Consider the following 19418-nt stretch of genomic DNA (forward strand, 5'->3'; position numbering starts at 1 on the left):
TTGTATTTAGTAAATGAACAAATTTCATATTATGACGAAATTTATTTTTATATAATTTCAATTATAAACTTGAAAAAAGAAAAAAATGAACGGTAGTTATATAGTTTTTTTTCATTCATATGCACGATATATGCACGTACATATATATTATTTCTAAATATATAAATAATATATATCTTATTCCGCTTTACTGCATTCTTTACAAATTATTTTGTTTTTGAATGTACATTTGCCGCACATATATTTTTTGCATCTCAAACAAATTTTTGTAGTTTTGTAATTTTTGCAATATCTTACTTGACAAGCTTTTCATACGTGTAAATTTGAACTTATATTTATATTTGTTGATGTTTTGGTAAATTTTCTTTTTCCCGTGATTCTTGATAAGTAGAGGCAAGTTCTATAGCTAACTGGAATAAAATTCCTGCCTTGAAATTTTTTCTTCTGTTATTTCTTTATATAAAACCTTGGCATTTATCCTAGCTATGTTGAGAATATTGAAAAACAGTTGCAAGATTTGCAAATACCTCCAAGATTTTGATTTTATGCTATTTCTTTGCCATTTAGTTCGTCATGTGTAAATTTTGTACCAAATTTTGTACTATTATAAAATCTAATCGTTTCCGGTATACGCTTGTCACATTTTTATATTCCTATTGAGTTATACACGGAACTTAGTCCCTTATGTTCTAACTCGGAAAATTTCGAGCCCAAGCGGTGTCCGCAAATGTTTACGAAAGGAGCCAAAGCGGTGGAAATGTTGTCGGAACATGAAACAAATGATATCTTCAAGTCTGTGAAGTAGCCGTGCACTTATTTACTTTATGCGATTGTGTCATTATGGAATTCGAATGAAGTTGAAACAAAAACTTCAGAAACAAAAATTTAATTTGTTTATATATTTATATATATATATTTCTGATACAATATATAAAATCAACAAAAATGAATGATAAAATATAAACAAACAATTCAGTTATATGAATCCCTAAATAACTATTTTATTGAAAAATACTCACAATTCTAAAAATTAATACTCCTGCATGGTATGGTACTTTACAAAACTTTCCGATAAATGTAAAGCTATTTTACATTTTGTGCATTCCCAACTCGTCTCGCTTCATTTTTTTTCTGTTTATAGCAAATTTTACATCTATTAGTTGGGTTTGTTCTTGAGGTGTTGTATCAATATGCTTTGAAAAATGGCTTCAATATTGCCTGTAGTCGTAATGGTGTTATACCTTTTGAGGATGTCCCGTGTCTTGTATAATCAGGTAGCTGTACATGTTTTAAAATTGTCTCAGTTATATTTATTCTATAATCGTCTATTTTCCTTGATTGTGTATTTTTTTCTTCATGATATATGTATTAAACAGAGTCATGTCAGACATGTAAAAAAAAAAGTTTTCTATAGCTTTTCAGGAATTTTCTCGTAATAAGGGAACAGGCCAGCATTTGATCTTGGAGATCAATTCCACCCATTCTTTTATTATATTCAATCACACAGTTGGGCTTCAATGTCTTCTTATATTGTTTATTCGTCACTTCAGTCAGTTCCACAATTGCGTGGTTGGTTGACAGTATATAAACATCGCGTTTATTCCTCCATCTTAGAGCTAACAAACCATTAGGAAGAGATTGGGGCAGAAGTACCAATTGTCAAGGAACAATGCGTGTCCTTTGTTTACTACGGATTTTATCAATTCCGTGACAATATTTTCTGATGCATTATCATTTGGCTAAATTTTATCCTGAGCAATATATATTTTAAAATTGCAGGAGAATCCACTATGTGCCTCACATAATTTGTGTATTTTTAATCCGAATCTCGCTCGTTTTTAATCTTAGATGGAAACAACTGCTCATCAATAGTAATATATGCACCTGATTTATAACAATTTTGGTTATTCTCAACAAATCGGTCTTATATTTTAGATATCATAGCAAATTTATTGTTTTTAAACGCTTCTTTCGCTCTTCTTATCATATCGTATAAACTTCATAATTTTTGTAAATATATTTCTGCTCCTGATCGTTGAAAAAAATACGGAATCCCCATTTCTTATTCCATAAATATAAGATCTAAATTTTGTGCATTATATGCGCCTGAGAGCATATAGCAGAGCAATAAATGTATCTAATTATGTTGCGTTTAGTTTCCCCTTAGTCCCCAACTCTCTAAATGCTTCTGCTTCTGTGCACGTTCTTATATATTCCATTATACGGTGATAAATGAAAGAAAATGCAGTCTTTACTTTTCCTTTCATGATGTCATTTAGCATATGCTGTCGGATCGAACATTTTTCTAAAAATATTATAAACTGATGCCTTTTCAGGTGTAGAACTTTCGTCTATTCCTTTCGAAATTGTTTCATAAGAAGTAATTTCTATATATTTCTCTACAACACTCTCATTTTCGAACTCAATAATAATCTCCTTCTTTTTTGTCTTTGACGTTTATTTATAATGTTCTTATCTTCATTATTGCTGTCTGAGACCTTTAAGTCATCATCTCTTTGTATGTTGTCTTCAGTTTCGTAAAGTTCTTGTTCATAAAAATCTGAATACTTTTTATCTATGTTGTTTAGTAGATTTAATAATATCATATTTTTGGAACGCCTTGACATTTTTCGAGCAAATATTCACCACAGAATAATGTACTATATACGAAATGCCAAATTTACGTCAAAATATTGCTGCTTTACTTTTTCTTTTGTCAAATTAGTTTTTATAATATGAAATTGCAAACGAAACACTTTAGAACTATTGCATTGTGATGTACTGTACTCCTTGAATTATAACATTGTACTGCGTCGTCTACCTCTGCTGTTTGAGTGCATTTGCTATGAAACAGAGTTATCAACCATTTGATAACGTCTCGTTCAGACAATGTAAAAAGAAGGTTTGTTTCTTTTCAGTTGGTCATGCTAGATTGAGATAGCCTTCCTTTTGCACTGATTGTAAAGACTGATACTGACTTGATACTGATTTGTAAATATCATATTTTCTCGACCGATTAAATAGACTGGCCGCTACGAATAGGACAGGTTATTATATATTCTCAGAAAAAAAATAAAACTAGAAGTAAATATTGAAAAATACATTGTATGCACATTTTAAGAAAAGCTGTAATATTTGATAGTGATGTGATAACGTTTAAATATGTGGAGGTTGTACAAGTTTGAAAACGATTAATTTGATCGGTAATGATAGGATTTAGTAACAAATTGACTATTATTTACCTTTAATTACAAAAACAATAACTTTTTTGTAAGGATCGGTTACGATAGGAACACAAAGTGTCCTAGTAGGTTTAGTGTTAATGTTATATAAATTTTATGTGATATTAATTGAAATAATTAATAATGCTACAAAAAGCAAGTATAGAATGTGTAAGAGCATTTAATGAAAGTTAGCATTATCAAAGAATCTCCCAAAAATATCCAAGAAAGTTTTCTTCAGCGTTTGAAGGAATTTCGATTATTTCAAAAAGCATTGGAAAATGGATTTATGTTAATATTAGCAATGCCAACTGTTTAATTATCGATGATATTAACGCGGTTCGACCTTTGTAGATTAATCACATATCATTTGCTTTATGTGATGTTGAAGGAATAGAGGCAAGAACGCCATTTTGTGTGGCACATTTCAGTAATTTATGTAAATAGTAGGCATCTGTTTATCGTATCCCGTTCTCACCAATGTCCCTATCCGGGATGTATCTACATCTAAACGTAATAAAGTGATAGCTTGAAATTACACTATTACGCTATTCTCCGCCATTGCTCAATTATTATGTCATTAAATATGACATGTCCGATTTCGAATTGAAAGTTTGGTTTATTATATTTCAAGCAAGAAGCAGCGTAATCAATCAAAGTATGTGCCTAAACTATCGATACAGTTTTGCCATTTTAACAGTAACTTATTAATGCTGGCAGCGAAGAAGTTTGGAAAACGAGTGGTGATAAAATCGCAAAAAGCGTTTTCTACAGCTTGTTGGGAATTAAATATTTTTCCTTGCAAGAAGTGATTCAATTCCTGGAAGAAATGGTAGTTAGTTTGTATAAGCTTTGGGGAATATGGTGGGTAACAGAGTTTTCAAGTCCAGCTCCTGTAGTTTGAGCAACGTTATTCGTACGATATGTGATCGAGCATTGTCCTGCAAAAGGATTGACCTGTGTTTATTCACCAATCTCAGCTACTTAATTCCAAGGTCTCCCATCATTTTGTCTAATTGATTACAGTAGACATCCACTGTAATCGATTGACCATGTCTTATGAAGCTATAATGGAAAACACCAGCGCTGGGCCACTAAACGGATACCATTAGCTTTTTTTGGTGAATATAAATTTAATAATAATAAATAAATATAAATTTTTAGTTTTAGTGAACGTTTTGACACTTCATCTTTATCGAGTCATTGTGCCGAACGCTTGCCATTTTTTTTATTACACCTGACAATACGGTGTAAAAATGATTCGTCTTTACGTAGCGACAGCAAAGAACAGCAAGCTTCGAAACGATTTCTCTTTGAGAAATGATGTATTCGCTTCCACTGCAGCTTTTAGTTCATCATTACCCACCTTACATGGCCCACGTGGTTCATTTTGAAGATCAAAATCGTTAGATCGGAACTTCTTAAATCATCGACGTACTGTGCCTTCATTAAGCCATATCCTTGTCAAATACTTCATTGATACTTTGAGTTGTCTGCGATGTATTAATTATACAACAGAACCTACGTTTGAAAATAACGCGAATGATGGACTTTCTGCTGTACAAAATTTAATCTGCAAAAGGCAATTCGACAGATAATCGCAAACCAAAACATGCCTCTGAAAGGTTGATGACACACTTTCTCAAAAAAAAAAAAAAAAAAAAAAAAAAAAAAAAAAAAAAAAAAAAAAAAAAAAAAAAAAAACATCTGTCAAAGTGAAATATCAGAGATATCAGGTATCAAATTTGAGGTACTTGAGGTAATCGGACATTTCATACTTAAGACCTAATGGTTACCTACAATAACTTATAGTTCCAGGAATTAAAGTAATTAAAGTATATTATAACAAAAACAGAAAAGTTCGAAATAATTAAGTAGGAAGAAACATGACAATGAAAATTATCAATTATGGATACATAAAATGGAATTGATCCTTATAAGACAAGAATTATGAAATATGGATAGTAAATTATGTAATAGTAATGTATAGTAAATATTGTGGATAGTAAAAGACAGGTTAGCGATTCCAAATATAGCATAGATAACCAAGGATAGTAAAATAAAAGTAACTGTTAGTTTGTTAGAGGATGTCCACTTTATACACATACGCAAGGGCGCAATTGTAAAAAAAGCTTGGATTGCTTTGCAAAAATATCAATAAAATCGTCTTTATCAAATAAAGTCTTATTATTAAAATATCTATTCTAGTTCAAATCTTCAAAATGGCAAAAGTATGGAAAAAAATATTAATTCTATGGTAGAGATAAATAATCAGTTATCGGCAATGGACGAAAATATTAAAGAGAAAGTATTCGGTAATGGTCTTAAGTAGTTTACCGTATTCATATTATAGTCTTATAAAAGGACTTGAAAACAGATTAGAAAAGAACGTGATGTTAAGTTTAATTAAAAAAAACTAATAGAGGAATATTGAAACAGAAAATGTACATGTGTGAGAAAGAAGTAAATATTCAAAATAACTGAGTAACTGACTGAGCGTACTAACTTAATCGAGTATTTCTTCTGCAAAAAGAGGTCTTTTAAAAAAATACTACTGAAGTTATAAAGCATGGAAGAACAAATTTGTAAAAAGCGAACAAAGTAACCAAGGTTAATAATTTTTGCACAAAACCAAATACATATAAAAAAGACACATGATGTGGAAGCTACGATACATAGAACTAATAACAAAGAGGTTTTGAACGAATTAAAAGGTCAACGATGAAGTGTATACAGCGAGTTGTAAGATAAAATCGATGAAATCGATGAAAATCGAAGATAGCGGTACAAGTACGATTAAATGTCTATTAAATTTTTGAAAAGAGTTATAAAAATAATATGCACTAGGATTATATAAAAATTTATTTGAAAAACAATCGAAAATAATTGTTTTGAAATTAATTTAAAAAATAATGAATTTACAATAATCGATCGTAAAGAAATGATAGTGGGAAATGATAGTGGGAAATTGTGGATGAATCATAAATTAATGGAGGCGAATAAATGTAACGATTTTTACATACATAGCATAGGAAATTAGGGCATGTGGATGCGGATACTCTAAAGAAAGTATTTATTAAAGGAGTATTTATAAAAGCAACCAATATGAAAATAAATAACTATGGATCAAAGGAGACATGCGAAATGTGTATTGAAGGAAAGGCAGTAAGGAAATCATTCCAAAAACATTCGAATAAAAAAGCAAAGAAGATACTTGACATGATATACGTATGTATGCGGGCCTGTGCAAAGTACAATAGGAGTATGTACTCGCATTAAGATTATTCATCCTTCCTGGTTTTGATTTACATCACAATGAGAACAAGTATAACTCATGACCGATTTTGTTAAACAAGATTTCATATTAAAGACAGAGATTTAATCTAGGGCTTTTTCGAATTTTTGGAAAAGCTTTATTTCCTTTGAAAAAAAAATCGCGTTAAAAATGATATTTTTTTGAAATTAATTCATTTGCAAATGTAAAGCTTTAAGGTTGTTCATCACATTTCACTCGAAGCGTATGTGACTTCAGCAATAGGTATGAACAGAATATGAACTACTTGTACAAGCGGTAAACTGACTTACCTCTATGTGCCTATAGTATCAGTGCATAATCTTGTGTAGGTTATACCCCTAGGTATACGTAACATAATAATAAAGTAGGTAGTTCAGTAGGTTGTGAACTTACACTTTTCAATTTCTCATATTTATATGAGGTCTTATATCCGAATTTGTGCTCTAGCAGGAGAAAGAACTAAATCTGCTCACTAGCGATGATATCTCCTTCAAAGTACTTGAAACTTTGAAAACTACAAGCGATTTGCCCACTTTTGGAAACACTCGTTGTATTCAGCTTTTGGAATAGCTAATAGCTACTTCATCGTGTTCCTTTTTATTTCCTCTACGTCTTTCCTTAAGACGATTTTTCAATTTGGGGAATAACCAGAAGTCACAGGGAGCCAGGTCAGGATTGTATGGGTGCTGATGAAGCTGAACAATTCCGTGTTTCGTTGTTCAGTCATCGTGTGAAATATAACTTACACGAAATTCAACGTTTACTCAATAGCCGTGGTCGACAGATGACTCGAAGAACCGTTGCCTGGCAGAGAAACTCATAAATATCCCCCTGTATTATATCTTTTTTCGATAATAACGTGTACTTCTCACAGTGATTTCTTCTAGATATGACATCGATATATATTTGTTCCACGGCAAGTGTTTAGAAAATATTGAATAATATATTAGTTCTTTGTATTCGCAGTCACCCCGGACGTTATCTATTAGCAATTCGGCGGCAGCACTTCGTCGTGAAAACGTTGACCTAGAACTTGCGTCATATTGTATAGTTTGGAACCAAGTAATGCGTTATAATGATATTTGATTTATATAAATTTGTAGATATTGACGGACATTTTTTACAAAAAAAATCAAAATTTTATTCATTATAATTTTTTACTGATAAATTTTGAAACAATTCTTCTACAGCATTTTCATCGCTATCACAATCTATGAGATTTTTTCGTTTTCTTGTTGGTTGAATGATATCGTTATTACTATTATCGTTTTGATTAATATTAATTTTGATTAATATCTAATTGATTAATGTTTATTTTTTCTAACATGTCTGTATAAATGTCTATCTGGAATTCGTCTTCATTACTGTTGTTTATATTATAAGACTCATTCGTGTTTGAATATTTTGCTGTTGTTTTAATAAAAAAATGGATAAATAAATGAGTTGGAAATCTCTAATTGTAAATTATGAAATCACAAAGCGATATATACAAAAACAATATTAATTTTTTGATTTTCTGACTTATCAGTACAAAGATTTATTTGTACTGCTGGACGTTTCAATACAAACTGAGCTCAGCTTTGAAAATCTCTTTCTCCAATTTTATAATTGTTTCTTTATCATATTAAATTTTATTATATCGCATACCATTACTATAAAAATCCTTTTTATCACTCTCTTTGAGCGGGTTAGAAAAGTGCTCAGACCGTCGTGAACGCACTTCGCATATTCCCTTCCGACATGAAATCGGCTGATATTTTTTTCATATATCTTGGTAATTGTACCATATTGTGATTTGCTTTTTTGTACCATTTTAATAGAAAACTTTAGGCAAATGTGCATTTCTCAAAAAATTGTGGTGGAATTAGTTATTCCCTGATTAACTCTGATGTTCCCTTCAAGGGAACATCCGAGTGATATGCTAGACTTTGAGTGGACATTTGAATGCAAAGGATTAGATATATAATAACTGATAAATAAATTTGCGACAAAAAACAAAATTTTTTCGAATGTTTTGTCAAAAACAATTTGTGAATATTTATATATTATATTATTTATATATTATATATATTTATACTATTACAACTAATACTACTTTTATTATTGTTATTGATATTAATAATATAAAATAACATAAGATAATATAATATGAAAATAACAACAAGAATGACAACAACAATAATAATAACAATAAAAATTTTATTATGTAAATATTATGTACATTATTTACATTCTATATTATCTAGATTGCATTTTAATATTTGAAAATCTAAGATTGATGATCAAAAGCACGTTATGCTTTTAAAATACATGTCGATTCACGAATCTGAATTAGCGAGCGAGGAGAATCAATGACTTTGGACAAAAGCCACTGATTATAAAAAGTCATAATTAAAAATAGAAATCTTTTATTTTTCTGACAAAAACTGATTGATTTTTCCATTTTTTTTGCAGCATTGTTGCTGATTTTAATTGGTTCAAAGAATAAAATAACATCACGGCCTTTGAGTAATGGATAAAGGATCCTTCATTTGGAATATGTCAGAGTTTTTTATTTTCAGCATGCCGAATTGTTGGAGTATAAACGTAATCTTTTTGTTTCCCTTTCATTGTCAGACTCTTTACTATAGTTGGTCATTAATTTCAATATCGAATTCATGCTCGGTAAAGAATTGTCTAATAATTAATCTTTTTTTATTCCATACCTAGTATTATTATTTTTCTTGACGCAGAAATATCGAATGTGTGAGGGCAAGCCGTATCTGGAACATAATCATCATCGATGGTTTGAACATGGAATCGAAAATTCTTCCTAATAAGCAAAGAATTTTTTCCTTTTTGCGAGTTAACTTGCCTTTTTCTTATTTATTGAGTATTGTAAAGTTGCCCGCAGCTTTACTCGATAATTTGTTTATTTCACGATGCAGATTACACCGATATTCATACTACGAATGGCAACTTTTGTCAGCTATAAATTTTGGCAATATAGGAATTATATAATTCAGCTACATTATTATTTGCGACCGATCAAATTGGGACATGTTAATTACAATATAATGGTGGACTCATTCCCCTATCACTGCTTGTTGATAAGTTATATATTATTAGTTGATTTGCAAGATTATAATGTAAAAAATGTAGAAAAATATTCTATGAAAGAAGAAGTAAAATATATATTAGGTTATAATTCTAAAATAATCTTACATATTGCCGCAAACAAGGCTGGAATAGTGGCTAATAAATTTATTCGTTCACTGGCCTTGAATCTGTTATTTATTTCACTTAAGGCTCTTCATGATGCTTTGCTCGAAGCGTGTCTAGTTCAGTAGCAGTTAAGGACTAACCTAGAGCTATAAGTGCAATAGGGGAACAGTGTCTTAGACATGCGCCTATAATCGTATCGGTGTATAAATTTGTATAGGTGTAGTTCTATCAACGCGTATCCTAGCGGTATGGTTAATGTTAGAGCAGGAGTAAGCCACCTCATATTTGTCGCGGAAGAAGCGGTCTCCACTTTCAGTTCATTGCCATATGTAAATTCATTAGCCATCAATTGACTATTTATAAATAGAAACAAATGCAACTCTTGAGCCATGACGGTGACAAACATTGCCACTATTCTCTGTCTTACCTTACTAGAACAGGCAAATAGAAGCATAGGTCATATATACAACTCTTTAGATACCAGTTAACCAATTCTGAGAGTAGTAAGTTGGGCATATAATAGTCACAGTTTCTCTAATGAGTTAATAACACTTCGGTTTTATGACACGACGCCATCTAGCTCCAAAAACGAAAACTTTTGCATCAACCCGATACAATATTATTAGGAATCGGCCTAGAGTAATTCGTAGTGAACTTCGACCTAGACAGCCAGCGAATTGATAGATAAAAACGAGCTGTGTTTGTTTTTTTTTATTCTTGTTGTTGTTAATAAAGTTCTTTTTTATTAAATAAGTGATTGCACACGTAACAATATTGCTACTGTCATTATCATTATCAGAAGCATCAAATTACTATTATCATCAGTATTAAATTTTTTTTTTTTTTTGATGACATGTAAGTATAAGTGTTTTTCTTTGATTCTTTTAAGGAAATATATCTAAACGAAAAATAATACGTAACTAAAATAAAAACAGGGAAAACAATTGAATTATGAATCTGATTCGTGTTTATATTTGATTAGATTTTTAGACTGTTCATCACCTTTCGCTCGAAGCGTGCGTAACTTCATCGACAGGTATGGACAAAATATGAACTACAAATAGGAGCGGGAGACATTATCACTATCATACGTCTATCGTATCGGTGTACAAACTTGTGTTGATTATTCCTCTTTTACATATATATATATATATATATAACAATTGATTTTGTGTAGATTAGAGTAAATAGGTTATGAGATTATGAACTCATACCTTTCAGTCTCTTATATGTATATTTTTTGTTATGGTGACGTGCGTCTCGTGATCCGTGCTAGGTACGACGTCAATATGTATTTGTTTTAGGCCAAATGCATAGAGAATAATAAATATAATTGATACAGATAAGACCCAATACAATAGATTTCTGTATAACGCGGTTAATAAATAAGACTTCATATGAATTCGCGTTATAAGAAATCTTGCTGTACGGGAATTTTTCTCGCATAACGCGTATAGTCTAAAGTTAAATCTTTAAAATGATTATTGTCCTGGCAACTTTTATTTTCTATGTTTTATCAAACAGTACAGGATTTTAAAAATAAATATTATATATCGTGTTGGTTCAAAAAAGGATATTAACGTATACAATTTGTTTTTATTTCATAAAGATTTAACGAAGAAGATAATTGTACGAACTTATATATATATTGTTTTTATAATTAATTTCAAAAATTGAAGAAACATATAATCTTGATCCTTAGTTATTGTCATATCAGGTGAAACTTATTCTTCTTATATTTTTATATTATCCAGAAAAAATTTTTTTTTGAATCTATTGATCCATCCTTACTTATCTTTAAAATCGTATCCGTGTACTTCGTCGGGAGAAGGATTGATTTAAATTTTGCGTACTTTTTTGTAACGTTTTGTAGTGTTTATTTTATTACATGGTTACTCAAAAGAATATTTTTTTGTAATCATCCATCCATATCATTAGACACTTTCATTTTTTATATCAAAAGCTTTTTCATGTATGCAGCTTTTCTTAAAACTGGTAAATAATTAATAGAAGCACTCGTTCTTATTTTGTTTTTATTTTTTCTTATGGTTCGAATTGTTGAATTGATTTAAATGAAGTTCCTTAGACATAGTTTTTAACTTTTTTCCAAAATTCATATTGCGACTTTGAATATATGATTGTGGAGTCATATTTTTTCTATTAACAATTATAGTCCGTATTTATGAGCTCCAGGTTGTTATTCCCATTCCCGATCAATTTTGTACATTTGAAAGTTCGATTTCGACACTACAAAGCAAATTCTCTAGTATTGTGTCTGATTCCATTTACGTCGTCTATAAAAGTTTTAAAATATTGATGATCTTGAAAAGCTACTTGTGCACAGTTTTTTCGATTAGAAAGAACAATATTTATTCCGAATTCTAATGTATAAAATTTTTCTACATACACAACCAATGGTTATGGCAACGCTCGATAACGAATTATAATGATTTTTGTACGATTTTTTGGCACGATCCATCCGCGACAATGGAATACTGCAAGGAATACCGTCATGGCTGACTTTTTTCATTCGACGAACAATCTTCCTTTGCAGCTGTCGACGTTAGTCTATACGTCTCATAACGAAAAGTTTCAGATCCAATATCATGGTATTACTTCAGAAACATGGCATATTTGAGCCCCTTAGTAGACACGTAAATTACACCTAAGTCCCTTTTTTTTTTAATATTGTAGAAATTCCGTGTAATACCATACAAAAAATTAAATACACAATGTAACTTTTTTGTACCTAAATAAAGCGAAAGAATAATAATTATGTCATTATAACTTAAAATAAAATTCATATTTTTTTCAATAGTAAATAAACATTAATGTAACAAATACGCCTTTTCATTTCATAAACCACAAATTTGTTGGAATATCGAGCAGTTTTTATTAGTGATACCAATCTTTATGGATGTAAATAGATGTATGGCATGCTGCAGATTCAATACATATAAAATCTGAATTATTCGGTAAAAACGAATGTCTTGATATTAAGAACTTCTGTTCTATAACCTTCGTTATAATATCACCACTTTGCAACTAATTTTAACAGAAACAAAGCTATTTTTATATTACGAGCTTGTCCAAGAATCATTATAAATAATTATCTTATCTTTATTATTAGCAACAGATTTAATATGTTTAACCTTCATGCCGGCGCTTTGTTTTTTTCAGGATGGTTTTAATTTATTAATATGCATTCTTTGCAGATGATGGGATTCTCCTTCGTACATTTACCACAAATATATTTTTTACCGATCAGATATAATATTTAGTTATTTTGTTGTTTTTGTAAAATCGTATCTGGCACGTTTTTCGCGAATGTGAAATATTATATTGGCCACTTGATATAATTTGTACGGTTTCCTTTCCTTCTTGGGGAAATCCGTGGTAGTTTTCGGCAGACTCTTCTGCTATTTGTAGTAGATATTGTTGTTTGGGTATATTTTGTCCATTGGTTTCTTTATAAAGTATCCATGCATTGATATCAGCCAAATCAAGGCTGTTGAGAAAAATTTGCACATGCCATCTATATGATTTTGATTTGACTTTCTTGCCATCTGATCAGTGACATTGACGCCGAATTTTGTTTTAGCCCAATACTACTGCAGTAATCCATCTAATACCACTATAGCAACTGTCTCAGTTATTCGCTTTCTGTTATTATCGATTTTTACATTTTTATGCTTCGAACTTAATATTGTAACTTTTTTAGTTAGTTTGGATTTATAAATTGTTAGAGTACAATTATTTGATTTATAAAGTACTATTGAGAAACGTTCCATTTTGTTTTTTGTTGATTTTGCCAAATTGGACAATTTTCCTCTGTTGCTCGGAGCAGTACCAAGTAGTGTTGTTCGTTTTGCCAATAATTTTGTCGCCAGTGATGCGCTCGTAAAAAAGTTGTCCGTCGTAATATTTCTCCAACATCCAGTAAATGATACGACTAGTTTGAGGACAACAAATTCATCGAGCGGTCGAGATTTTTCTTTTCCCAAATACGAAAAACTCTTTATAATGTATTTACTGTTGGCATCCGATGCTTAATATCAAGTTTATCTATCAGGCTTACTTACATATACTTTGTAGCGTGTAAATTTACATCTTATTTTTGTAGGAAATAAGTGCTCATCAACAGTCAGATTCGTATCGGGCTTGTAAATATTTTGATTATTCTCAATAAATCTGTTTAATACATGTAAAATTAGAGCAAAATCGTGTTAAGATGTATGCAACTATCTATAATTGTGATACTTAAGTCCAAAGATAAGATCCCAAATAGAAAAATTTAGAAAATGATAAAAAATTTGTATAGTCAAATGACTGGTCATGGTAAGAAAAGGGGGGTGACAAATTTTTCTCAAAAGAAATAAAAGAAAAAAAAACCAAAGATAAGAAATTGATTAACAATAGAATGTAAAACTTTACAAATAGTTGATTATAAACGGAAAAAATAATATAAATAATATAATATAAATGAAATAATTATAATGAAATCGTGAATCGGTCAAATCATCAGGCTTGGTACGGTTAGTGTAAACTACATTATATAAAACAAGCTCAAGTTTATAAATCTTCAACAAAATGAAAATTTTATGTTTTGCAATTTGTCATAGTGTGATATTTTTGAAAACAATCACTCATATGCATACGGGGCAACTATCAGAAAACTCATTAGTTTTATGTCTTTTTCCTTTCTCCTGTCTTGGAGCATACAGGACAATCTCATTTCTTTCCCTTTTGCATTATATGCAACTTTTCATCAAGTCTAGTCTCAGATGCCGAAGTTGAAAATCTTGATTGCTCTTCTCGAAAGACCTACTAGTTGATCGACTAATCTGCTTGACGTACTTGTGTAAATGTGACCGTGGATTTTCATTTTTGTTCTTTTTCACGTTTTTATATAAGATGTATGAATTTATGAAGCACATAAATATTAGTTTATACGAAAGTGATCAAGTTAGCAAAACAGTCAATGTCGCGAGAGTAGATTTAAAGTTCATATTTCAAATGTCGTATTATCGGCGACAACGGAGTGCAAAAAAACATGATGCTATTTCTTGCGATCTTCTGGATGCTAATGTTTCATCCCAAACATAAGAGTTTCTTTATTTTCACGTACGTTGTGAATACCGAGATTATAACAATGTATATTTCTCTTATAATACGCATCAGAAAGTGTTAATATTGGAAATGCTAATGTTTTCTGTAAATCGATACTACATATATAAACATTATTCGGACACTTAGCATTTTCTGTATCTTCTTTCATAGAATTACGTATTACATGTTTTTCGTAAATGTAACTTGTGTTCATCTTCAGACTTTTTAATAGCTTCTTGATCACTATTTCCTGCATCTAGTTTAATTTCATATTTATCACATTGTTTGCATGTATCTTTTCCGTGGTACTTTAAAATGAAGATTAAAACGCGTATTAAATATATGACGATACATCTGCTCTTTTACTGGTAGTACGTTTAATTCAGAGCATTTTTCTTCATACAACATATACATTTTCCGAATATTGAGATTTCCATTTAGATAATGTCGGTTTGGATTGTGTTCGCGTATGTGATGAGATTAATAGGATGAATGATTAATAGGAATACTTTGAATATGATCACAAATGCTTTATATAAACAATAGTATTTTCGCTGAGTTTACGCGGATTTGGCTTCTTACCTCTATTGTCATTTTCAGCAGATTTATTTTCTGCATGTTTTTTCATAGCCCTGTTCATGCGTCCCTCATCGACACTAAAAATTTGTAAAAAATACTTCTTGCATACAAGAATGGTAGAGCCACCAATATTGTGTAAACATTATACGTTACTGCTACTTTTCATACATCTACTTTTATGTCGTGGTCGTCTTTTTTTATAGGTAGACTTTGTATATTCATCCACAAAGATATGCACTTTGTTCTTCAACGGATCCTGTTTTCCAGAAATTATACAGTGATTTTTCCGGATTTCTTCATTAACTTTACCTATACATTTTTTCTGGCATCTACAGTTTTTGTTTTCAAACTTTTTCACAGGAACTATATTATTGTTTCGGTTTACGTTTTCTACACCTAAATTACGAAGTCGTTTTGCAACATTCCTAGTCCAATCATCATTATTTCTTACTCTTTCTTGATTTTCTGTTTGCGTTAACGTTATTCATTTCGAATGAATCTAATATAACACAATGTTACTGATACGAAAGTTAATAAGATAAATAATAAATAGTTCTAGAAGTTAATGTAAACATGAATCATCGGTTTTATTAAATACGAAACGATTATGGTACATATATCAGTTTCCTTTGATCGAATGTAATAGTAGAGTAAGTCCATATGTTCCGTGAAATAATGGAGTAAGTCTAAGAGATTGGAGTTCATTTATGATGTAAAATTGACTCTTATTTTTTCTTAATATAAAACAAAGTATAAAACACAAGTGTTGAATAAAACAAGTACTCTTAATACTTACTATTTCTGTAAACACACCATTAGTCGTAAATTTGGATTTATACCATTTGTACAAATTTGATTTATACCATGTGGCTCATTTATCTCGGTACAAATTTTTTCTAATTGGGCTAATTAGATGTTATTCCGAAAACTGTAGAGGTGTTTTTTCCGATGTATCATAAGTCTCAATTTTATTAATTAAACCGCATATACTATATTTTAATTTTATGATGCTAATAAAATCATTGAGGCATTTTGAAATTGTCTACCATTGCGCAAAAAAAGGAACACGCATTTCTATTGAAAAAATGCTAATAGAAGAAATATATGCAATATTTATTATTCGATGGTCTGAATTGAAATGAATTTTTATCATTATTTGCGTTTTATACGCGTTCTATTTGCAGAAGAGATGGATAGGAATTAGAAATATTCGTGTTTATCTGTACAGATTTCAAAAATGAATTCTGTGAATTTACAGTTTATGTGTATGATTTGCTGGATAGATTTCTATTTGTTTTTCTTGAAATATTAAAATTTGTTTTCCCTTCTTTCTCCAGTAAGTTCTTCTCATCTCGATCCACTCTTTTTATGTATTTGTTGTAATCCAGTATACATTTAGTTTTTTGAATTTTGCAATTTGAATAACACGATTTGTTGAGAGTTTACGCGAAAAGTCGCCATGTTAAATTCTTTCCTTTTTTATTTTCATAAATCATCGTTATTATATGTGTACATGATGTATATAATATATGTATATTATTTTAACTTCTTCCTGTTATTGTTCTATTTTTATTATTATATTGTTCTGTATTACATTATTATATTACATATATTATTATTATTATTATTATTATTATTATTATTATTATTATTATTATTATTATTATTATTATTATTATTATTATTATTATTATTATTATAGTAGTAGTAGTAGTAGTAATAGTAGTTTTAGTAATAATATGAAGTGAACTACTCCTACAGAGGAAATATAAAAAAATGTTGGAAGAAAATTTTGTAATGTGGAAACAAACTCTTGTTCTGATATTTCTAAAAGTAATATATAATATATAAGTATATATTTATTAATTATTATCTTTGAAAAAATGGTCTATAAATATGTGTACTGTATATGGATTTGTCATTAAACATCATGTTATCATCCGTCTAAAGCTCCTTAAAATGCCTGAGTGAGTTATCATAGCTTCTGTCTGTGAACATCAAAAAACACATTTCTTTCTATTTGGAATAGTTCAGAAAATTTGAGCATTATCAGTTTATGCACAGAAATAAGTATGTAATCGTTTACCTCACGGTAATTATATGTATTATATTACTAACGTGTATATCGAGATCAATAGTGGCGATACGAGCTTTTTTTCTTTTGTCGCAAATTTCAAGGCCGCCATTGTAAAAACTTTTGTTCTTCACGAAAAAGTGTCGAAATTAGTATTTATGCCAACAATGGGAACAAGTGAAATTCTTGATCGGTTTTAATGAACATAGTCTCATTTTAAAGACGACAATTTAATCTATGAACTCGCTTTTTTGAATTTTCGAAAAAGCTTTATAACTTTGCATAAGCTACTCTCGAAAAAACATTATTTTTAATTAGATTTTTTTCAAGAAAATAAAGCTGTTTCAATTTTCATTAATAACATAAAATCATTATAAAACTAGCGATGATGAACGATCTTAGTGCGTCGGTAATACCGTTGCATATATCGACATAAGCAGTTATTATTTCATGATAATTGTTGTACAATAATTGATAATCCATTGTTCTTTCGTGCGATCAGATACTTCTACTTCTGTTTTTATAATATTAACAATCTTTCTACTACTGTTTTTATAATATTAACAAAAGTCTCTTATCCGGGATAAAAAAATTCACGTGCTTGCGATTTTTTTATTTTTAAAAATGAATGCAATTTACACTTCTCTTATCTTTTATAATATTTTTAAAAAATTGTAGAGCAGGGAAGAGTGATTGTTACGATTGTTGTTTTTGTGGTTTTTATTTTTACAATGTTAATTTTTACGAATTATAACGTCTAACAATTTATTTCTATTCTTTCAATACATCAGTTCGACAATGTGCGATGAGTCCATTTTACGTATATTTCGTCTTTTTTTTCGTAATATCTTCAAATATCTTTTCTACCAAGTAAATAATCAGATTTGCAATTTTCAACAATTTTAATTTGTTGAATTTTCTTTCGATATCGAGTGTCCACAAATCCTGAAGTAAACGAGTTTATACAGCTGATGCTGCAATACATATAGTTGATAACACAATAAATCGTGAATCGAAATAGTGTCTTTTAGAACGAAGAGCATTGTTGGTCACGTACATACATTGTTATACGTTTATTAACTGTTGTGGCGTATGTTTTACCAGATCACCCTTCTGTTTTCAGTGTTTTGTTTTATGTAAGATTCATTGCTTTATGAGGATTTTTTTCACATCTTTCGAGTCCTGATGCAAGAGCGGTATTGAATAGAACTGCTTTATATATATATTTTTTCTATATTATAATAGTCAAGCCAATGGTTGCATCTTAAAATTTGACAATCTAAGATTGATGATCATAAGCACGTTATGCTTTTAAAATACATGTCGATTCACGAATCTGAATTAGCGAGCGAGGAGAATCAATGACTTTGGACAAAAGCCACTGATTATAAAAGATCATAATTAAAAATAGAAATCTTTTATTTTTCTGACAGAAACTGATCGATTTTTCCATTTTCTTTGCATCATTGTTGTTGATTTGAATTGATTCAAAAAATAAAATAACATCAGTGCCTTTGAGTAATGTATAAAAGATCCTTCATTTGGAACATGTCAGAGTCTTTTATTTTCGACATGCCGAATTGTTGGAGGATGAACGTAATCTTTTTATTTCCCCTTCATTGTCAGACTCTTTACTGTAGTTGGTCCTTTGACTTCAATGAAGGTATTCGAACCAACCAATTAGTCGGTTAGGAAAAGTCACCAAGAAAGATTGATTTTTATCAGACCATTAACTTCAATATCGAATTCATGCTCGGTAAAGAATTGTATGTAATTGTTAATCTTTTTTTATTCCATACCTAGTACTATTATTTTTCTTGATGCAGAGATATCGAATGTGTGAGGGCAGACCGTATCTGGAACACAATCATTATCGATGGTTTGAATATGGAATTGAAAATTCTTCGTAGTAAGCAAAGGATTTTTTCCTTTTTGC

At 29.9% G+C, this 19418-nt stretch overlaps 1 pseudogene; it reads right to left on the bottom strand.

Moving 5' to 3' along the window:
- Window positions 1-3870: 3870 nt before the first annotated feature.
- LOC122635608 lies at window positions 3871-4670 on the bottom strand (annotated as a pseudogene).
- Between the last annotated feature and the right edge of the window lie 14748 nt (window positions 4671-19418).

The sequence above is a fragment of the Vespula pensylvanica genome, chromosome 18, assembly GCF_014466175.1.
Source record: "Vespula pensylvanica isolate Volc-1 chromosome 18, ASM1446617v1, whole genome shotgun sequence".
NCBI classification, from domain to species: domain Eukaryota; kingdom Metazoa; phylum Arthropoda; class Insecta; order Hymenoptera; family Vespidae; genus Vespula; species Vespula pensylvanica.